Source organism: Podarcis vaucheri (genome assembly GCF_965113315.1).
Source record: "Podarcis vaucheri genome assembly, chromosome: 11".
Lineage (NCBI taxonomy): Eukaryota > Metazoa > Chordata > Lepidosauria > Squamata > Lacertidae > Podarcis > Podarcis vaucheri.
In genome coordinates this window covers 26,551,524-26,575,332 of record NC_138749.1, presented here as the reverse complement: position 1 = coordinate 26,575,332, position 23,809 = coordinate 26,551,524, and the positions used below count along the sequence as shown (strand labels likewise).

Sequence of the window (23,809 nt, the reverse complement as noted above, 5' to 3'; positions counted from 1 at the left end):
AGTAGACCTAGCATGGGATTCAACCCTTTATCAGGACAAATAAGTAGTGAAATGCTTAATGCAGGCAGCGTTCATTAGATCAAAAATCCTTGATAAGGATGCAAATAAGAAAAAGTTGTTCCAGGGACAAAACAGCTTCTGGTGGATAGTGCCCAGAGGTGTCCTTTGGAAGCAGAACAAAGATAGTTCTGCATCACTGGAGTCTCCCACAATGCTTGAAAAAGTGAAAATAAAGAAGGCAGTCCTAGCAATTATAAATGATTAGCAACTGCTTACAACATTTGGTCCAGATAAATATATGGTCTCAGTTGAGTATTGCTCTTTCTTGTTTGGGATCAACACGTGAGACTTGGAACTCTTAATATTGCATCAATAGGTGAACGTGATGCCCTTAACTTACCCTGCTGGCTTCAAGCCTCTAGACACTTACTCCCAAGTAGACACATTGTCAGCAGAGTAGGTGAATGAGTGAGCTGTATGCCCAGAGAGTGAACAAAGAAGTTAAAACATTGCTCAAGAGATAGCAAAAGTCCATAAATCAAATGAAATGTGTAATATAATGCCATTACATATTATTTAAATGTCCCATCAGAGAAACGTGGCCACAGACTGAGTTTATCTGCATGCATGTCTGCATATAAAAAAGCCCTCATGTCTAATAAACTTTGCTGAAAGTTACAATGCAGCTACTGACTGCAGTTCACAAGCCCAAGGATGTGGCTTGTGGATTGCAGACTGTAGAAAACTGTCACTCTGCTTTTTTATTTTATTTGAAAAGAGCATTTTAATGTACCACTAATGATTAGTAGGTGTAAAGGGCATATGTTAGCAGAGGCAGCAAGAGGTCTCCTAACTCCTCCCACATTGACTTTGACTCATATTGAATCCTTCATTTTAATCATCTCAGTTCTCTTGTTGAAGATTAATGAAGAGGGGCAAGTTTTACTCCCAAAGTTCTGTGCATTCCATCATTGATATGAATGGAACTTGTGCCAGAGCATGGGAAGTGCTCTCAAATACTTCAGAGGAGTTTGCACAAAGGTATGTCTGGCGTCTTGTGCATCACACAGCTGTAAAAATAGCCATGCAGCTGTAAATAAATAAAACGTCAGCTTAAACTCATGAGCAACCATGTTAGAGTGCCCAGTGCTTCAGTCCCTTGAGCACATGACTGGAAAATGCATTGAGTTGCTTCCAGGGAGTGAGATTTTCTGACAAGTCATGGACTGTAGAACATAATGGACATCAGCTGCATCAAGCCTAAGCACATATACAAAGAAGTAATGGGCATTTCTGTGTAAAACTTGCTTCCATGGGAAAGCTTTTGGAATTCTTCTTATGAAGACATAATAAACCTAGGGAAAAAAGTCTTGTCAGAATTCATTAGCAGCACAGATTTTTAAAGGTTGAATTCATAAGGAGACTAGATTTGTGTTGGTTCAGTTACTGGGCTTCACCAAGAAAAACACACATGGATAACTACACAGCAGATATCTCCCTGAAGGGTAACTCCAGAAGACTAAGTTATAATAGAAACAAAATGTGAGTCATTCATTGTGAAGGACCCAGATATATTCTCTGAAAGCTATGCTTCTGTTACAGGGATCTAATATCCAATTTCCACTGCTCTCCAACTGAACTATTGTTATTGGTAGGATCCCAATAGTGCATCCATTGATAGTTTTATTATTGTGTAGAATGCGGCAGCGTCAATGTTGCAGGCACATATTGGAGAGTGTCTGTGACATTATCAGTCACAAGTGGTACAACTCTTCCACATGGCTGCTTCAATTTCATGTACGTACAAGAAGTCCAATTTAGCAAATTATAATTATCATTAATCTTCCAGTTAGAGATGGGAAATATGCAGCCCTCCAGATATTGTTGGACTTTAACTCCCATCAGTTTCAGCCAGTGTGGACAATGGTCAGGGATAAGGAGAGTTGGAGTCTGAAAGCCTTTGGAGGGCTGCAGGTTCCCCATCCTTCGTTTATATGTGGAGCATGGCAATATTTGTGTAGCTCTTAAAAAAATAAATCACTCCCAGAATTTCTCAGGCCTGAAACCTACATCCGTATTTTTTAATATATAAAAAAGCAGCAATATTGCTGTTCCCCTAGAGCAAGATTATTATTTGCAGCAAAGCTACTTCAATCTTGACCCAATATCAAGCTATTACTTTTGAGTTAGTCCTTGCTGAACAAATTAACACAGGCTAAAATCCATATCTAGAATACAGTTTGACTGCTAATTATTTAAGTCTAAAATCCTAAAAACACTTACTAGGGAGTAAGTCTCACTGAACACAGTGGGACTTCCTTCCAAGTCAACATGCAGAAGAATGCACTTTTCCTTATGGGACTAAAAGTAACACCAAAGGCATATGAACGGGACATAATTTCAAGTGAAGTCTATCCATGTTTTAAGCATATTTACACAGAACTGAGTTCACTGAAATCTTATGGGGGCATGCTACTATGAAAGTGGATTGTTACTGCCTAAGAATCATATTTGCATGTAAGGTTTTAATAGCTATGGGTTGATGTACACATTACATCTTTATTGTATAGAGACAATTCCCAGGTAGTTAACAAAAGTGTTCTCCATCATTTCAAGGGTGCTTTTGCAGCCAGTGTGCTGATTGGGCAGTTGATACACTTTACAGCAAAGGGGTATTTAGGTTGTAGTGGATCTTGCACAATTTTGCAATTCTTTTTCTTCATCTTTGGCGATCACTCATAGCCGAGTAAGATTGTCTTCCATAAACACAGTTTTAACAATGAGTCCGTAAGTGACTGTGGAGGTGAGTTCTGGATCCGCATGTCCTTCCACAGTGGGGACATTGGTTTCCAGGCAGGAGTTGATCACGGTGTGAATGAGCTAATGTTATATTTATACTAAATGCCCATATAATTGGAGTTGGAAGCAAAGGTTGTGATTCAGGACCACTTATTCTTTTTATTCATTTATTTATTTTATAATAATAATAATAATAATAATAATAATAATAATAATAATAATAATAAATGTGCACCCCACCCCTGAAACTATTCCATTGTAACTATCCAACCTCCCAAAATTTCAACATCTCTTGCGATGGTTTGACCCCTTTCCATTTTAGCGGTACAAATTCTACAATTACCTTCCATATCTCCTCAAAATCATTTCTCCTGCAAATGGGACTGCTTATTTTTGAACATGGCAGCTGAAGTCACTTTGAAGACTCAGTGACAGTACCAGTTCAAGATACTTCTGCAAGGGCCAATACTTGAAAAAGAAGCCAATTCTCTCCTTCATCTATAATCTGCCTTCTCCGTGGTGCCACCTGAAGCAGGTTACTTCACCCTGTTGCATAGCAGGGGCTGGACTTGCTATGTGAATACCTTGACATTGCTCCAGAGCAACTGGCATGTAGGGTTTAGTCTTTTACATAAGTTACTTTGAAAAGATTTATACGCCACCATCTCCCAGGCCTCACGGTGTCTCACAGCAGCTTTACCTATATGCATGTCCTGCCTCCATGGGACTCAAAGCTTTAGGCGCTTAAACAAACAAGTAACTAACTAACTAACTAAAGGAAGCCAAAACAATGAAAAGCCCCCTTTTATGGCAGGGTTGGGGAAACCATTGCCAGCCCAAGGGCTGCACTGTCTTCTGGGCAACACTTTGGGCACCACATGCTGGTGATGGATGAGGCCAAAGGCAAAGGTTGGCAGGGCAACATATGTGAATTTTACATATGTACAGTAGGCTGGTTTCTATGCACAGCAAGACAGACGCATTATCCAAATTCAAGGATACATTTATTCAAGACAGAAACACTAAATGATGGGTGTGACCTGGGGAGAAGGATGGTGGTGAGAGCTTGAGAGCCAGATGGAGATGCCTGGAGGACCACATTTCCCCTCTCCACCATCCCGAGGTTCCCGATCCCTGTTTTAGAAAAATTCACACACAAAAAGGAGTTAATGTAAACCAGTTAGCAAGGAGCAAGTCCCATTCAATTTCCTGGAAACTTACAAATAAACAGAAGTCGAGTCATGTTGCATTTCATGTTGCATTTCATGTTGCATTTCATTCCAACCCTTTCCTGCTGTTTCTTGCCCCCCCCCCCCAATTTCCCCAGCCCCTCCTATTACACATAGTTTACCTGACTGGCTTGCCCCTTTCAATGTAATCCTGACCTAAACGAAATCCATTGACATCAGCAGTGTCAATAGCATGGATAGAATTAACCCAAGTCCCATGAAAACCCATTTTGAAAATGAATTTTGTTTTCTTGGCTTCAAGCCCAAGCACTCTGGCTTGGAAAGATGTTCTATAGAAATCCACCAGACCTGTTTCCAAATATATGTGTTTACAATCCAGGTACAGATCTCTCAGGTGCTGTTAAAATGTCAACCTTGTTATCTCGAGCCTGAAAACAATTTGTATGAAAAGAGAGATGTATGTGTTTGGGGTCAGTTTTCCAGCACTTAAAAGTTACCACAAAGAAGACAGAGAACACTGAGGGATGTGTATGGTGAGATATTTTAACATGCTGTAGTATAAACAAATGTTAGGTGTTAGGACTCACTTCCTGACTGCAAGATTAGTTGGGCAATAATACAAGTTATTGAGAGTCTTCTACTCTGGAATGATCCTTAACCTGGATGGGTTAAGGAAGGCATGTGTTGTCTTAAGGGAGATGGGTTTAGAGTAGATGATCCTTGAGGTCCTTTCCAGAATCAGAACTCGTAGGGAGGTGACAGAATGCCCATTTTGCACAGCACCCCCTATCTTCATACAGGGTATGGATTGTGATCTAGTCTAACGTTCACAACTCCTGGTTTGACAGGGATGCTAATTTTGCACTATGAAATAGTCTGAAACCTTTGTGAAGTTCATCTATGATCTCATGCTTTAGCCAAAGACAGAGAAAGAGGTGATTGTCCTGCTTAGTTTGATACAGTATGTGCTACCTAGCGATAAAGGGAATGTTTATTCTGTGATTCATGTGAATGTATATGTCCACTCATGAACTGATGCTACTACATACTGTGTTCGATGACGTTGATAATTTTAATATGTTCTATAAATAGTCTAATTTTCTGATTAAAATGGACTGCATTTTCTCAATTAAAGTGATCTTTGATCTCACTTTCCCCTCTTTCTTTGATCGACACGTTCTTGAATTTCCGCTCTTTGAAAATGAAGTTGAGGTCTCCAGAACATTGCAAAAGGCGAACACACAAGAATTAACAAGTGTTGCTGATATAGCCATATTAAAGCAACAGACACAACTTGTACACAGGGATCCAGGAAATTTGTTAGCCATACATATATAAACAACATTTCAGGGGACTTTACAAATTAATTCATTAGCTCTGTGTTACTGGTGGGTGATATTTGTTGAAACAAAAAGTTCCCTATGCATGAGTAGTGATGATGATGATGATTTGAAAAATATGCATCATTTATCTGTGTAGGTGTGGAACTGTTTGCATCTGCAAATTTGTTGGTTCCTACTTTCCCTTCCTTCCTGTAACTCAGTGACAGACAGCACGGTTTGCATGCAGTGGGTCCCAGGTTTAATCACTGGCATCTCCAGCTAAAACTGGGAAAAGACTTGCATTTGAAATCATGAAGAGTCACTGTATGTTAGTGTAGTCAGTAGTGAGCTCAGCAAAAGGCAGTTTCCTATGTTCCTTTCTCTTTCCTGGTATAAAACACTAGATACTTTCTAAATGTAGTTATGTCAGCTGGATTAGAGCTGGATTTATTTTAGTGGAAGATTAAATGGGATAACAAATGGGTTGTATTTCTTGTTTCCCCTAAATATCACATGGTCAGAAGCTGGAGGTGATCTAGTGAAGCACAGGGTGCTCAGAGCTGCTTGTTATTTCACACACTGAGAGGACCTAGACCTGGCTATGTATGAATATCACCCTACTGGAATAGACAGGTCATTGCCATAAACTGTTCTTATACTACCTATATTCTGATTTTCCTGCCCAGTTTAATGAGAACTTGAGGATCACAGGGGAAGGACTAGTGCCAAATCTAGTCCAAGGCTGGATGCATCTAGATAGTAGCACTAGTGGAAGCCAGTGTAACACATCCTACAAACACAATGGGATTCCCCTCTCCTCATCCGTGCCCCCTAATTCACACTAGGAGGTCAGGAGAATCCCCAGAACAGGGCAAGAGTGGAAGAGAGGTGATATCATTTCATCAGGCATGTAGAGATGCTAGTGCTGGTGGAGTGATCTCCTCAGCACTACTTCAAATTCCACCTCAGGTCACATCTTGGAACCCGCACTGTCCTCTGGAGGAAGCTACAAATGATGTTGTTTCTGCAGAGATGTTGTAGGCTAGAACTAGAATGTGGTAGGATCTGTCTCCCTGGAGGAGCTGGCTGGTTATTTAAAGGGCTCTTACCTTGTTTTGTAGGGACGCAGGTGGCACTGTGGGTTAAACCACAGAGCCTAGGACTTGCAGATGAGAAGGTCGGCAGTTCGAATCCCCGTGACGGGGTGAGCTCCCGTTGTTCGGTCCCAACTCCTGCCAACCTAGCAGTTCAAAAGCACATCAAAGTGCAAGTAGATAAATAGGTACCGCTCCGGTGGGAAGGTAAACAGCGTTTCCGTGGGCTGCTCTGGTTTGCCAGAAGCGGCTTAGTCATGCTGGCCACATGAACCGGAAGCTGTACGCCCGCTCCCTCGGCTAATAAAGCGAGATGAGCGCCGCAACCCCAGAGTCGGTCACGACTGGACCTAATGGTCAGGGGTCCCTTTACCTTTACCTTTACTGTTACCTTTACCTTGTTTTGTATCCTTTGCCTTTTGCAGGGCTGGGGAGACAGAAGCAATTCATGGGACTCATTCTCTGAGTTAGAGGGTGTTGGCAGGGCTGTGCCCTCTGACATGCTCATGGCTGTCTTCTCAAAGAAGGCATCTGAACCTTGTCATCATCAGAGTCCTCTGCCATACGCTGCAAGTTCCCTGTGTTGTGGGTCATGATGGTTGCCTCTTTTTCTTATTACTCCTTTCAGGGAGATGTATCACAAAATGGAAGGAATGGTCAGTCTAGATCTCTTTTATATGCACCACTAGTGTGGAATATGTGGTCTTCTACATGGTGCTAGACTCCAACCACCATGATCCCTGACCACTGGCCACGCTTGTTGGGGCTGACATAATCCACCAACCCTTGGAGGGCCACAGATTAGAACCCATACCCTGATATAGGTATGCACAATCTCTTTCATTTCCTTTTTTTAGTCAATTAATTTTCTTTTGCAACAGTTTTATGAGTGTTCCACTTTGGCTGGGCAATCAAAGAGCTTTGAAGCAAACAGAAAGCTACATGCATGGCTTCAGCTCTTAATGGACGATCTGGAAGAGGCTATATTAGTCATCAGTGGACTATGCCTTCAGAGAAATTATGCCTTTAGAGAAATATAACTCGTAAATCATACTTCTATTTCAACCACGTGTCTGCCTGACATAATTTGCCATTTTAAGTGGAAGTTGAATTATGGGTTGTGGGTGATCAGTAGGACCATATTTACATTATAGACATGGACGATTTTTCACACCACTTTGACCGTCAAGGCTTCCCTAAAAGAATCTGGGAATTGTACCTTGGTGGAGTGTTGACAAATCTGCTTCCCCTCACAGAACTACAGGCCTAGACTTCCCTGGAGAGGGAGAATGACAGTTAAACAAATATATCTATCGTAGAGAAGTCATTTGACTCAGCTTTCTTTCAGCGGAACTGATTTGAGAAGCAGATTCACATCCTTGGCATCAGTTTTATTTCCCACAGCCGCATATTTGTAATAATTTGGATGCAGGCAACCCACTGATGATTCACATAATCAAACTAATCACCACTGGATTGTTTTGAATAGTTTTACGCACAAACATTGTGCCATGGAAGCTGAAGGGATGTTTCCCTTGGAAAACATGGTTGTGGGAATGTATCCTGAGTCCTCCAGTTTACTATGATAATTTCCTTTTTCATGGAGAGGTGGAGATTGCTTGCATGGTTCTATTATTGTTAATTAAATTTGTTAGACGCTTTACTTTGCCCAAGGCAACCCAAAGTGACTTACAACCAAGCAGAGAGGGTTGCAGAGATGCACCAGATTCCATGTTTAAGCATGAACGTGAAAGGGAATCTTTTTATGAGGGATGTTGTTTCAAGTATATTGGAGTGCTTTAGAAATCAGTCTGAATACATACAAAAGCCAGTAGTGTGGAGTGCTCCTGTTCAGGGTGATAGTCCAAGGAAACTCCACTCCTTTCCTCCCCATTCCATCTCCCTCTGGTTTTCCATCCCTTCCCCAACCACCAGTCAACATTTCACAAAGTGCTTTATATCCTGACTTTAGCACAGTTATAGAGGAGCATAAGAGTTCAACGGATATTACTGAGTGTAGTAATAAGCAGAGGGTTGTGGTTCTCTGTGGGAATTTTTCCCTAGCCCAAGGTGAGCTTGGATGCCCCTGAAAACACCACCCATCAAACAACAGGGAAGCACAGAAAAAAATCCACTGTTGCTTTACAATTCTATTAAGCTCATAATATTAGGTTAGAACTGGATTCGTCTTCCTTGATTGGAAACCTGTTTCCAAAGTGATAGTTCAAATGAAGCTTTCTGTTTTTTGACTGCTATCAAAGTAGTTCATTTTAGGTACTCAGGAGTCCTCTTGGTGGATCTGCGCGTCTAGCAAACAGGTGCAGCTTTTAGAGAACCTTGATAGCTCCAGCAAGTCACAGATGCCAGCTTTCCCTGCAAAAACCTCACACAGAGCTCATTAAGGAAATTAAGTCTGATGCTGATTCTGTGTCTTCTCTCTAAGTTGGCAGTTCCTGCTGTACAGGCAGGCTTAAGTTTGTTGATACTTTACTGCTGAATATCGTTGCAACAGGGTACCATAAAGAACTGGCACTAGCAGACAGCTGATGCTACCAGATGGAATATTTCTACAGAGGAAATACGTAGTACTGCTAGGGTAACTCAGCAATGGCCATTGCGAGCATAATTAAAGAACCCGCCTAGAATTGCTGTGGGAGAGGAACAAGAAAAATAAGGCGGCTGTAAAATAAATGAAGGCATTTTAAAGCTGCCTAATGGGTTTTATAAAAATAGAGAGGAAAAAAATCCTGTTTTCACTTGCCCACCTTCGTTGGGCTTTCCTTTAAAGGGAACTAGTTTTCATTAGCAAAAAAATGAAACTTCATATGAAAAAGCAGGGGTGTGACATATACTTATTCTCCACCTAATCTGAACATGTATCTGGTCAGTGACCTTCAATAGCAGATTGGAGAGATGAAAAAAATAAACCATCCATGTAGTTATGCATGCCCAGTGGAGTTCAGGAAACTAGGAACCTGCCATATCAAGCCAGGCCATTAGTTCGTCTAGCCTGATGTTGTCGACACTGGTTGGCAGTGGCTTTCTTTCTTTCTTTTTTCTTTTTTTGCAAGGATCCACCCAGCCTCACCTGGAGACGATGGGAGACACTTGGGACCTTCTGCATGCAAAAGAGATGCCCCCAAACTGAGCCATAGCACTTCCCTCTAGCTTGGGGCTTATACTTCGCAAATAGCATTCCTTTCTACAGAGATGCTCAAGGTAATTTGTCCAGCACTTTAATGTGAACAGACCAGAGCCACACTTTCTAGATCAACATATAGATTGGAATACAACCATCCTTTGTTTTTCACTCTTCTCCAGATTATGCAATACTGAATGTACTAAAATGCGTACACAAATGCATATTTGGGGGCAAAATGTGCAGAATACAATGCCAAATTTGTGTGGGAAAACATTACAATTTTCATAATAATAGATGGGTACATGCAGCTGCCAGCGGCGTAGCGTGAGTTGTCAGCACCCGGGGAAGGCAAGTAATTTGCGCCCCCTAACCCGGGGCAAGGCAAGTAATTTGCGCCCCCCCTAACCCCTAACCTGCCAATCTGAGGCGAGTTGCCGCCCAAACCACGCCGCTTGCCTGGAGGAGGAGGGGGGCAGAGAGGCGAGGAAAATGCAACATGGCCCAGCAGCTGCTGCAGCAGCAGCGGAGGTGGGGCTGTGAGGAGGGGCTGCCTGGCGCGTCCTCCGCGGCCCTGACGCGCGGGGCTGAGAGCCGCTGCCTGCCGGACGCCTTCAGCCCGGGCGCGCGCACAGCTCGTCGGTTCCGCGACTCTGGAGGCAGCGAGCGCCCCCCCCAGATGTTGCGCCCGGTGCGGCCGGCACCCCTAGCACCCCCCATGCTACGCCACTGGCAGCTGCTGCAAATACTGCTGCGGTAACAGTGTTGATAATAAAAAATAGAATTACTGATGCTTTGGGTTCCCCTTTTAAAACTGGAATAGGTAATTTGGAATGTCAAAATCCAGGGAGAAACTCCAAGGAGAATTTTGGAAGGATCCCCACTTACTGGTTTAATCCAGTTTTGAATATTTGCTTTCTCTATTATTGACTCTTGCCCAGTGGCAATAGAGTGTGGCTTTTAAAAAATAGGTGTCCTGTGGGCAGCTAATTGCCATTGTTAAAGCTCACATAGGGCTAAGCCCCAGCACTTGTTTTCTCTCAGTTCATTCGCTCTGATAAGGAATTAATGTTGAGAAATTGCACTTGTCTGTAGCAGCTTTCATAGTACCCTGGTCCGACTTTCTAATCGCATTATGGACTTGTTCTTGTAGAGAAGAATATTAAATCAATATTTTGAGTAGCAGGTATGCACAAATGTGAATGCTTTCTTTAAGTCTTAAGAAGAATGTTAGCACAGGCAATGATGAAAGAGAAAATCTAAATGGAGAGCAAAATAATTTTTGCTCCTTGCTGTGGGGAATAGGTCCTGCAGTCATTTAAGGGCAGAGAAACTGCATTACCATAGGTACTGTATATGAACTTCCCTTGAAGACTGCTAGAATCCTTCTTTTGATATTAATGGAGGTTGGTAAAAGTTTCCCTGAAAATGCAATATCTATAGAGAAGATTATGCTTATTTATTTTGTTACTGTAATATACAGGCAGAGAGGTGAGTGCAGAAGTCAGCATTCTGGGTTTTTTTTGTCACATTTTCTTCAGAGTAGACTCACTGAAATGAACAGCCTAAGTTAGTCCTGGCCATTAATTTCAGTGGGTTTACTAGAAGCAAACACTAGTTGAATACAAACTGGCAAGTCAAAAGTTTAATCTTTGGAAAGTAAAAATCTAGTCCTTAAGTCTCCAGCTGTTTTTGGACTAAAGTTCCCATAATACCAGATCACTGGCCCTGCTAGCTAGGGATGATGGGAGCTGTAGTCCAAAAACAGCTGGATACCCAAGTCTGGGAAGCACTGATCTAAGGAAAGGATTGGAACCTGGTTGATGAAGATGGGGCTTCATCCCCTTCAGTAGCTGAAGGTGAATGAATTAGGTCAAATAGGTAATTCTGATGGTGTAGTGGGGTCTGGGTTTGCATGTAATGCTAAATTATGTTTAACATTAACCAAGGTTTATAAACCCACTGCAAGCCTTGGCTGACAAGAATCCTTTAACTATAGTTAAGCTGCTGGGCTGGGTTAACACTTAAAGGAGAACTATGGTTCAATATCATGGTTTAGCATTGCTACTATACTGCACAAAATTATTTACTGTTACCTGTGCAGATCCCTTTGTAGACTTGCATGGCACAGAGGCACACTTCTCTTCAGTACAGGGCTAGGAAAAGCTGCATCTTCTGGTTTCTTTATATTTTCAAACAGCTTTCAAAGGCACAAAAGCGATGAAAGGTTATGATGAATAGTTTGGAACTGTATGTTTGCTGACTCAGTATCTGTGTTAAATACCAGGGGCTCCAAAATGGGCCATAAGTGTAAGCAAGTGTACAATGATGAACATTGGGACAAAAGGCCCTGTTTTTACAAACACACCAATGGGCTCAGTACTGGCAATGACTGCCTTGGAAAGAGACCTTGGGGCCATGGCAGGTCACTCAGTGAAAATGTCAACCCAGTGTGCAGCAGCTGTGAAAAAGGCAAATTCAGTGTTGGGGATAATTAAGAAAGGGATTGACAATAAAAACTGCCAATATCGCAATGCTGCCCATTATATGCATCTATGGTGTGACCACTGCATGCAAAAAGGCCTGCATGCCACACATCAAAAAGGATATTTGTAGAACTGGAAATGTTTTAGAAAAGGACATCAAAAATGATCAAGGGGTTGGAGCAATGCTCCTATGAGGACAGGTTGCAACATTAGAGATAAGGAAAGTGAGGGAGGACATGAAGTTAAGCATGAGGTGGACAAAGTGGATAGTCCACTGACCCTAAAAGTTGGAAGATTTAAGACAGATAAAAGAAAGTACTTCTTCATGTATCACATAATTAAACTGTTCAGCTTACTTCCGCAGGAGACAGTGATAGCTACAAACTGGGATAGTTTAAAACATCTTTCAACAAATTAATGGAGGATAGGACTATCAGTGACTATAAGACAGAATGGCTATGTTGTTCCTTCATTGGCTGGGATACAGGTGGCCCTGTGGTCTAAATCACTGAGTTTGCTGATCAGAAGGTCAGCAGTTCGAATCTGCGTGACAGGGTGAGCTTCCATTGCTCTGTCCCAGCTTCTGCCAACCTAGCAGCTCGAAAGCATACCAGTGCAAGTAGATAAGTAGGTACCACTGTGACGGGAAGGTCAACGGTGTTTCCATGTGCTCTGGCACTCGTTACGGTCCTCCATGCTCCAGTAGCGGTTTAGCCATGTTGGCCACATGACCTGGAAAGTTGTCTGTGGACAAATGCCAGCTCCCTCGGCCTGAAGTGAGATGAGCACCGCACCCCATAGTCGCCTTTGACTGGACTTAACCACCCAGGGGACCTTTACTTTTACTGTTGTTCCTCCATTACTGGAGGCATTGTGGATCTGAATGCCAATTGCTGGGAATTACAAGTGGAGGCTGTACTGTAATGCTCAGGTCCTGCTTGTGGGCTTCCCATAGGTTGGCCACTTTTTTTATACAGGATGCTGGACTGATGGACCATTGGTCTGGTGTCCTTCCTGTGTCTTTACCAACAAATGGATTGATTACTAGCTGAAAACAACAATGATAATTATAATGATAGAACAACAACAGTAGCAATGATTACTTCCGTGTTCTTCCACTCCCCGCCCACAGAAACCTTCAAGATAAAAAATACATGCAATACATTCCTAAAATACAAGACAATAATCAAATTGCCAACAGACAAAAACATATATAAAACAATTACCTAGAAACCTGACAGCCTTAATCCTAATAGATATTGTAAATGAGAAGCCTGTTGAAACAACAGTATCCTCAGTTTCTGACAAAACACAATCAAGGAAGACAACACTGACTTTGACAAAAAAATGGAAAGTTCCATTGTGTTGGTGATGGCTGGGATCTGCTTTAGCGCTCTCAGAATTTTTTTAAACACAGCGACGGCTGTGAATTCCAGAGATGATTGAGTGGTTGCTTTGCAGGAGAGATCCTGGTTTACAGCAGAATAGGAAGCCTCTATTCTGGCTTGCCATTTGTATTATGTCTGTGCTGCACACACATATCCAGCAAGATGATTTAGAATACATTAAGGGCACTGTGTCACCTTCATAGTGCTGAACAACATGTATTTCATCTGCTCTGTGGCTTATAGTACCCATTCACCAAGTCATTTCCCTTCTACAAGCAGCTCTGGTTTAATATATATTTAGTGATAGCGATGCTTGTGCGGAAATCAGCAACAATATGCCCATTATGTGACTAGACAGCCAATGTGATGTAGTGGTTAGAGTGCTGGACTAGGACCTGGGAGACCAGGATTCAAATCACTCCTCAGTCATAAAGCTTACTTGGTGACCTTGGTTGCAGTCCAACCTACTTCCCAGGGTTTCTATGAGGATACAAATGGGAAGGAGGAGAGACACATGTGTCACCTTGAGAATGGTGGGATATAAATGCACTAATAAATGTGCAGAATTGATCAAAGTGCTGCTAGATCTTAAGCCAGTTCAGCATCCAGATGGGGACCCAGTCTGGGCCTCTGTAGTGTACCAGCCTCAAGCTGTTGTTGTTTAGTCATTTTGTCGTGTCCGACTCTTCGTGACCCCATGGACCAGAGCATGCCAGGCACTCCTGTCTTCCACTGCCTTCCATAGTTTGGTTAAACACATTTTAGTAGCTTCGAGAACACTGTCCAACCATCTCGTCCTCTGTCGTCCCCTTCTCCTTCTGCCCTCCATCTTTCCCAACATCAGGGTCTTTTCCAGGAAGTCTTCTCTTCTCATGAGGTGGCCAAAATATTGGAGTCTCAGCTTCAGGACCTGTCCTTCCAGTGAACACTCAGGGCTGATTTCCTTAAGAATGGAGAGGTTTGATCTTCTTGCAGTCCATGGGACTCTCAAGAGTCTCCTCCAGCACCATAATTCAAAAGCATCAATTCTTCAGCGATCAGCCTTCTTTATGGTCTCACCTCCATACATCACTACTAGCCTCAAGCTAGCATAGCATAAGTTAAGGCAAAAACTGCCTCCCCCTTCTGCCCTGGCAAAAGGCAGGGCCCAAAATGCAGTAGTGGAGATGCTGCTCCATTCAACACTGTTTCCCCTTGACTAGGAGCTTTAATTGCTCTCTAAACAAGTTTGTACTAGCCATCTCCCCCAGGAAAACATTGTTCACAAATCCCTCTCAAATGTTCCCTTTTCCTACATATTGGGGGATTGGCAATTTACCAGCAAAGCCCTGCTTAAATGTCTGTTTTTAGACTGGCTGTGAGATGTCGCTCTGCATATTTACATCCTTTGTCACGTTTGCTCAGCTTACTTTAAAGAAGAAAGTATAGCGACCTAATTAAAAGAACACCATAAAGACCATGCAAGGTAGTAGGAATATTGGGGGGAAAAAGGTCTGGGAAAGGCTGGAGTTATGGAGACATTTGCTTATACAGGTTAGGTGTTGTAAGCAGTGCTTTTTTTCTAAGAAAAAATGTTTAGGGGTACTCTCATTTTCCTACTCATATTGAAATGCTGCCCCTCAATGAGGTCAAAATTAGATTCACAAAATGTTTAGGGGTATGCATACCCCTGCATCCCCCCAGAAAAAAGCACTGGTTGTAAGATAATTTAAACAAATACATGAGCAAGGGGCATTATACCTGATGAGAGTATTTGTCCACCTAGTCTCATAGTGTCTACCCCAGGTGTAATCAATGTGATGCTCTCCAGATATTGTTTGACTACAATTCCCATGCTGTCTTGAACTTATGGGAGTTTTAGCCCAAGAACATTTGTAGAGCAACATATTGGCTATCCCCAGGCTACCCCAACTGGCAGTGGGTCTCCAGTATCTCAGCTTAAAGCCATATCGAAACTCCATCACTTGCACTGAAACATATGGCCCCTTTGTGTGTGTGTTTTTAAAACCTTTGGTTTGGGGGAAGAGATTCTAAAAAGCATTCATGGGGAAGTTTAATTGGGGAACCTTAATGAGGGTTTTCTCAAGCTACAGAGGTCCAGAGGGCTGCATTTCACCCACAGTTCCGAGGTTCCCAATCCATGTCTTACAATATGTTGGCCAAGGCATACAGAATTGCTGTGGGAGGACAATGGGGCACTGTGCACAGATACTGGGTCCCATTCTGGTTTGCCAGGTAAAGCGAAGACTTTGACTTTATTTGCCTCTTTTGTCAATATCATCTTTTAAAATATACCATCTTTCCATAGATGCTTGAGGAGGTTTACATCAAATGGATGAAAACATTACAATTAAAAAAAACATAAACAGTTAGCCTACACTCTGGCCAGCAGTTAAATGTAAATTAATACATAAGGCAACATGTAGGTATCAACATATTACAACAGAAAACCCCTTAAAGCAACTAATTGAAACATAATCTATCATGAATGAATTTACTAGATCATAGCAATATTTTTTTTAAAAAATGACTGAAAAGCATAATTGATGAATAAACAAATAATAAGCAAAGTCTTCCAGCAGGTCAAGAAATAACCAATTAGTATGAATCATAACGGGTCTGCCATTTTCAGTGGCAGCTCCATTTTTCTTCTAACATGCAGATCTGCCCTTAGCAGAGATAGCTGTGACTGTTCTATGACTATGTGAATGTAATTGGAAATGGAAATGTATGTTATCTGTCAACTACCAGCTCAGTATTTTGCTGTACTGCATAGACCTAGGTTAGACATATGGTGATCAGCATGAAAGATGCAGAAAATGCTTCTTTCCCCTTGCAATCCTGAGCTTCCGAAACAGATAAAAGATATGTCTTAAGCTAAGAATATTAATGTTCAAGAACACACCAAGATAAACCATTGGGGGTGCTTTTGTATTGAAGTCACTTTGCTTGCGATAGAAGGGATGGGGAACCTGTGTCTCTCCACCTGGTGCTGGTTTACAGTTCTCATCTTCCTTGACCATTGGATGGGCTGGACGAGGCCAATGGAAGTTGGAGTCCAGCAACATCTGGAAGGCCATGGATTCCTTATCCCTGATCCACCATAAGCAAAGTACGGCATAGCCTGCCAAATATAAGTGCCTTGTAAATATAAGTGGTGAAATTCTCTTTAGCTAAATGTGAGAAAATCCTGATTCTTAGCTTCAAACAAGCATGCTCCTGTTTTCAGTTCCCATTCAGTATCTGTTTTGATTTAATAGTAGTCTTGGCTACCTGTCAAAATATTGCTGCACATCAAGATGCTGAAATAATTATTCTGGACCTCTGTCAATTTGGCTGTGGACTTGGTTGCCTCTGCTGTAATAATATTGATCAGGCCTTTGACAGCCAAATTATATGGCTTGTCCTGATTGAATAAATGGTACTGTCTTCCATGCTGAGTAGTTGCTCTGCTGGGTGATAACTTCAGCTTTGTATAAATGTGTACGGGGTAATTGGCAATGAAAATCACCTGGTTAGACTGGCAGTGCATTTGTTTGTAAGACTGGTTACCTACAGCATCCTCTCTAGTTTAGAAACGTTACAATGCAATCCTATGTGGGCATACCCAGAAACAAGTCACATGGGGTTCAATTGAACTTACTCCCAGATACATGAGTGTAGCATTGCAGTCTTAATTAATGAGAACTTGTGAAGTCCAGCTTGTCTCTTGTGTTCAGAGCTACCTGGTGAGTCCATCTCTCTTTCAAGGTTGTTGTTGTTTAGTCATTTAGTCGTCTCCGACTCTTTGTGACCCCATGGACCAGAGCATGCCAGGCACTTCTGCCTTCCACTGCCTCCCGCAGTTTGGTCAGACTCATGTTTGTAGCTTCGAGAACACTGTCTAACCATCTCGTCCTCTGTCGTCCCCTTCTTCTTGTTCCCTCAATCTTTCCCAACATCAGGGTCTTTTCCAGGGAGTCTTCTCTTCTCATGAGGTGGCCAAAGTATTGGAGCCTCAGCTTCAGGATCTGTCCTTCCAGTGAGCACTCAGGGCTGATTTCCTTAAGAATGGATAGATTTGATCTTCTTGCAGTCCATGGGACTCTCAAGAGTCTCCTCCAGCACCAAAATTCAAAAGCATCCATTCTTCGGCGATCAGCCTTCTTTATGGTCCACCTCTCACTTCCATACATCACTACTGGGAAAACCATAGCTTCAACTATATGAACCTTTGTCGGCAAGGTGATGTTAGGACTCTTCTTATTAGCAGGCACTGTCTTCGGTTTGTTTATTTATACTCCTGAGACTTGGCCCACTACTGGAGTATGCTGTCCAGGACTTTGCAAATCTCCTTCCTCCTTTACCCCCTTCCTCCCTGCTTGGTAATGCATGCCACCCCTTTATCCAGCTGTAAGCTCTCTTCTCTTACTCACCCTGGAAGGTGCTCTTTCCTGTTATTACAGCTGCAGTCAGTATCTTACTCCCATCTTTGGTTAACTTCACTTGTTTTTGCCTGTTTACTATCTGCCTCTTTGCTTGACCCTTACTCATACATTCAAACTCATTTCCTGTCCTTCCTTCTCAGTGGCTGGAAGTACCCCTGGTGTGTCTCTTTATCCTAACAGGCTGGGTGGCTCTGCTCCTCAGCAGTCCCTTCACACATTACAGTACTTTAGTTCTGAGCAGCTCACCTTCTGATGGAACACCAGCCTCCTTGCCCTCTCCTCACTGAATATTCAATTCACAGAATGTTGAACTGAATATTGACTTCTGCATGCATAAAGTCCATATACTTCAGTTGACTCAGGTACCGGTATATAAAATGAGACACTTACCGTATTTTTTGCCCTATAGGACGCACTTTTCCCCCTCCAAAAATGAAGGGGAAATGTGTGTGTGTCCTATGGAGCGAATGCAGGCTTTTGCTGAAGCCTGGAGAGCGAGAGGGGTCGGGGTCCAGGCTTCAGGAGAGCCCCAGTGCCAGCCCCACAAGGTCGGGGGACAGCGGGGAGGCGGAACGCCGCCATCCCGCTGTCTCCTGATGTGGTTTGGAGGCTGATGGCGGGAAGATGCGTGCTTCTCCACGCCGCCAGCCCCGCAAGCTCCGGGGACAGCAGGGAGGCGCAGCGCGTCTTCCCGCTGTCCCTGGACCTGGTCTGAAGGCGGGTGGCGGGGAGAAGAGCACTTCTCCCCGCTGCCGGACCCACAAGCGCCTGGGGGGGAAAATAATTTTTTTTCTTTATTTCCCCCCAAAAAAACTTGGTGCGTCCTATGGGCCGGTGCGTCCTATGGGGCGAAAAATACGGTAGTCCATATCCCAATTCCTTAAGTTCTTAAGTTTATTCATTGCCACATATCTCTGCAGTGACTTGAGTTTGACATTCCTTTCCCCATCCCAATGGAGATTTTCCTTTCCCATCCCAAAGGATTTGGTGGTATTTAGTTGCCAATATTTTATTTATTCCTACAGTATGCATACCACATTTTCCCATCTCAATGGCATTTCATTTTCCTATCCAAAAGGATGTGGTGGTATTTTGCTGCTAATGTTTTATTTATTCCTTCACCTAAAACATTTATATGCCAGCGTTTCAACCAATGGTTTTGGGGTCGTGCACAAGAAAGGAAACAGCACTAACAACATGCAAAACAACCAGCAGATAAAAGCACAATGAAAGGTCAGACTAATAAATAAATAAATAAATAATCCCTGCACCCCACTCTCTGTATCTATAAAAACTGACTAGGTTATTATTATTTTTTAAAGTTTTTGCCCACTGCCCAAAAGATAGGAATAGTTAGCAGCACCAGCCCTACTGCTAGACCAAGTAAGGTGGCCAATTCAAGTATCAGGTGCTGAAGATGGGTGGGAGATGGTGGCAAGGTGTGGGAGGACAGAGCTGTAGTCTGCCCTGTGCCTGCCCCAAGCTAGCCTGCTGCCTCAGGTAAGGTGAATTTGGGCCACCTGATTCAAGTATAGTACACAGATGTAAATATTTACTTTAGGTCTTAATTAACTAAGGTACAATCCTATACCCATTTAATTGTGGCCCTATTAGCTACTGCATCACCACCACCATCATCATCATGTATTATTTGTACCCTGCCCATCTGATGGGGTTGCCTTGACTCCCCCTGACAGGGCCTTATCAGTGGTGGCTCCCCATTTGTGGAACACCCTCCCTGGTGAGGTGCATCTGTTCCCTTCATTATTGACTTTCAGGATAAATGTAAAAGCCTGAACATGGACCACCTATGGCACATGTTACTTCAGGTGCATATGGAGGGGATGATGTGCCCTCTCTAAGACTTTTGGAATTGCGGTTTGGCAAGGATATAAATTAGGCCTTAAATCCTATCAAGTAAGATCTGTAGATCTGCAGGCCTGGGGTTTTCAAATAATTAATGATGGCGCCTGTGCATGAGCTAGGAAGTGAATCACACTTCATGGTTAGGTTGGACCTATCATAGTTCTGCTGCTACAGCTGCCCATTGTGTTCATTCGGAGATAGGTTACTCAAGGCAGGAGTCCTAAAATAAGACTTGGGGAAGATGCCAGCTGAAAATAGAACAGCTTTTACACGGTAGATTGGTCACAGCACAAGGATGATTCAGCAGAACGTAGTTCCACTCAGCGTTTATAAGGATTGCACTAGCTTTACATTAGGGTAGTCATGTGCCCCACTTTATGGAAGTTTGAAGGGCTGTCAGAGGTCAGTCCTTTGTCTGAAGGAGTCCTCTGTTTGAAGGATGGTCTGGTCCATGCCTGGTTTAAAGAGTGATCAGAAGGGAGAGCAGGTGGGGGGGGACTTGTAGTTGCCCATCCACACTTGCTGTCTGGACAGCAGAATGAGCAGGCACACGGGCCACCTGCTCACAGTCTTCTCCGTGGTGGTGAGCTGTATGGTGTTTCTATTTAACTTGTATAGTAATGCTATCTGATTTTGCATCTATACATATAAATTAGCTCATGCAAATTTGTGTCTTATTTTTATGATGTTTTCTCTTTTTTTGGCAATGTTACTGATGTTAACCTAGAAAAGACTTGATGCTTTATTGCTGAGTTTTTTTTAAAATTAATAATGATAATAATAATATAAAAAAGAGTTACTATGCAAGTCTATACATCTTAGTCAGAGGAAGTTCTACTGATGGGACTTAGTCCCTAGTAAGTGTGCCTATGATTGCAGCTTTTAGATGTGAGTTTTCCCAGGTTACATTTCAAGTCTCACTTTTGCATTTTTAGTCCTGTAGGTATAAGGGGGGAGGGAGGGAATCCATAATGCCATCTAACGAGAAGGTGCTTGCAAATTAGAAAATGGGATTTAGAAATGCCAGACAACAGCTGGCTAGAGACAATTCCAGTCAGATCCAAGCTTTTGTTCATAAATCTACAGTGTTTCAAAACAATCTTGCTGATCAAACTCCAAAAAGAGGTGAAAACTGAAGAAAAAGCATTTCTCATTATGAAGATAGCAAGTGCACAGGGCTCTCCTATTTTCATTTGATTACCTGAAGCTTTGAAAGACGATCTGCAGACAAGGATGTACTTATCTGGATGCACACAGCAATAGTTCAGACAGATGCAGACAGAACCACCAAGCTAGAAAAGCACGGGGGCAAGGAAAGCACCTTTCTTCTCTCTCAAAATGGGAATGGAGCAGGGAGAGGGAGCAACCTAGCCGCCAAATTCTCTGTCAGTGTTTGTAAAAAAGCAAAAAAGAAGGAAAGGGTTCTGACCTCCCTTTATCTCTTCAGCCTGGTCCTCGGACCCTTGTCGGCACAGAAAGAGTCCACGAGAATATCTTTGCAGAGTTTTATTCTTAAAAGTCTTTGTGCAAAACACGACTGAATAACTATACACACCAGCACCAACCAACCCAAACACCAGCCACAGCCAAACTAACATTTCTCACTATATATATACAACCTGGTTCAGACCGCTGAGTCATGCTGACCCAGCTTTATTCACATTAAAGAAACAGCGGCCATTTTAGCCGTGACATTCTCCACCAGCTGCTCCATCTCCCTACTCCATGCCCATTTCACCACCATGAGGCTGCTGCTGCTGCTGCTCCATTCCGCTCAAGTGCTGCTGCTGGAACTGACTCTTGAAGGATGACAATTCTGTTTGTGTTACTGCTCCCTCCCCGGAATCTATAGACGTTCAACCTTGGAGGGAGGAGGGTCTCTAGCGTGCATGTATTTCAGTGCACCAGAATATTTGTGGCAGATCCATTCCTTGACCCCAGTCAGTATTTCAGAATGCCCTGGGTTAGTCACGGAGGCTAGTCTACCCCAGACGTCTACTAGACCACAGGGGGGAATGGGAGGAAGAGCTGAATGGCTGTTGTGATTCAGGGGAAAAACCCAAACAAGAAGGAACGCATCCATGCAAATGACTTCTGCTTTCCCCTTCTTCTCCTCAGCAGATTCCCCATGCACCCTCAAAGTCTGCTCCAGATGGTTGGGGGACCTCTGGAGCAGATGGGGGATTGGAGAAAGGAGAAGGGGAAGTCCTGTAGCATGAGTAGCACTGCGTCGCTTGCGCAGTGTTGGGTACAATAATTCTGCTCTACATTTGCTCAGCCTGTTCTGTGACCTCATTCTTATTCCCATGAGTCCCAGGCCCTGAGCCCCACTTACCACATGCACACACATGAACACCAAAGCACTGTTAAGGACACAGTCTGCTGTTTCACATACTGCAGCTGCTGAGGTAATTTGGCACTCTTGTTAATCTATTGTGGATATACGTATTTTTCCTGCCGAAAGAGCAGTGGATGCAGTCTTTCAGGACCTGCTGTAAGTGAGATTTTGGGCTCCTAGTCTTAGCTGCCATTTGTCACATCTAACAAACACTCTTCAGAAACAAATCTTGGCCCTTTGAGTACTCTTGGCCTCTAGCACTTGGTGATTCCTCTCTCTCTCTCTCTCTCTCTCTCTCTCTCTCTCTCTCTGCGTGCGCCTGTGATTCATCAGCCAGGTTACATTGCCATTATTTCTTTTCACTATTTAATTGGATGACACTTTACAAATTGAAATAATGAGCTCCCAGCACATCATATACATGTTTGGTAGTGTATACATATGAAAGCTACAAGATCAAGTAGCCTTTTATGGTGCTGATGAAGATGCTCATAAATAGGCTATTTTGAAGTTAAGGCTCAGCGTATTAACTGCTTACGTTTATCACTTGCCTGCAGAAAGTTATCTGCATATATAATGATTAAAGGGTGAAGGCTTCTTCTTGCAAAGAACCTGCTAATGATGGCCCTCAGGTGGAGAATGATGAAAAATGCATGTATAGGGTAATCTCCAGGTGTGGGGTTGGTGTGGATAATTTCTATGTAGTTCCCCACAGAAAGAATTTCTCCTGCCTTATTGGAACAGGTTGGCAGTCTGGGTTTAACATCAGTGCGGGCAGAAAAGGAGTGCACAGCTAAGGTCAAAGTCAGTTTTTATCAGTTCAGTATGCTTGTCAAGGATCAAATTATCGCAAGGTGCCTTGCTTTTCATATATTTCTTTATCATTACATTTATATCATACTTTCCCTCCAGGGAGCTTAATGTGGCAAACACGGCTCTCTCCTGCTTATTTTATCCTGATGACAACCCTGTGAGGTAAGATTAGACTGTGTCTCAGTCACTGAGTGAGCTTTATGGCTGAGTGAGGATTTGGACCTTGGTCGCTCAGGTCCTAGGTCCACGTCAAAGAAGCGATTCAGTTAAACACATTGCAAACTCATACAGGGAAATCCGGTAGGGAAAGATAGGACTCCACAGCACCATCTGGTGTCACAGTGTTATATTGCATATACAACACATAGAAAATGCTTTTTCTTTGCCAATCTAGTTGAGTCCCTAGTTGAGGACTCTAGTTTGTGTGTGTGTGTTTTCATCACACTTAACTCTATGTTTGATTGTGACCATTGTATTTACCACTTTTACCTATATGAAAAGTAAGGCTACTGTTTAAGCTTAAAGATCATGGTCATGGTTGAGGAAAATAAATAAAACATTTGTTCACATCACACTGTGTGTGTTTTGTTGTTTTCTTAGTATTATTAAGTATATTTTATAATTTATCAGAGTAGCTTGTAAAACCTGATGAATGAAAAAAATATATGCAGAGGAGCCCGTGAATGATCTGTGAATTGAACTGGAATAGAATTAGTTTAAGTTTGCCACCTCCAAAAAGAAACAGGAAGGAATTCCTTTTTTTCAAATGACCTTTCTAACCATACAGCAGATCGGGATTTACTGGTAGATTTCTGGGTAATTTGCAGTACACCAGCAAGTGTTCCTGACTCCCAATTGTTTAACAATAGCAAGAACAAAGCTATATATTCCACGTAAACAGGACTGCTGAAATGATGAAAGGTAATCAGAAGAGATACTGTGTGTGA

General features: G+C 42.7%; 1 protein-coding gene across 4 annotated transcripts in view; it reads left to right on the top strand.

Annotated features, from left to right (window-relative positions):
• The window catches only part of HTR1A (5-hydroxytryptamine receptor 1A), a 45,702-nt gene that overhangs the window by 4,927 nt on the left and 16,966 nt on the right, over positions 1-23,809 (top strand). The window lies entirely within an intron of this gene.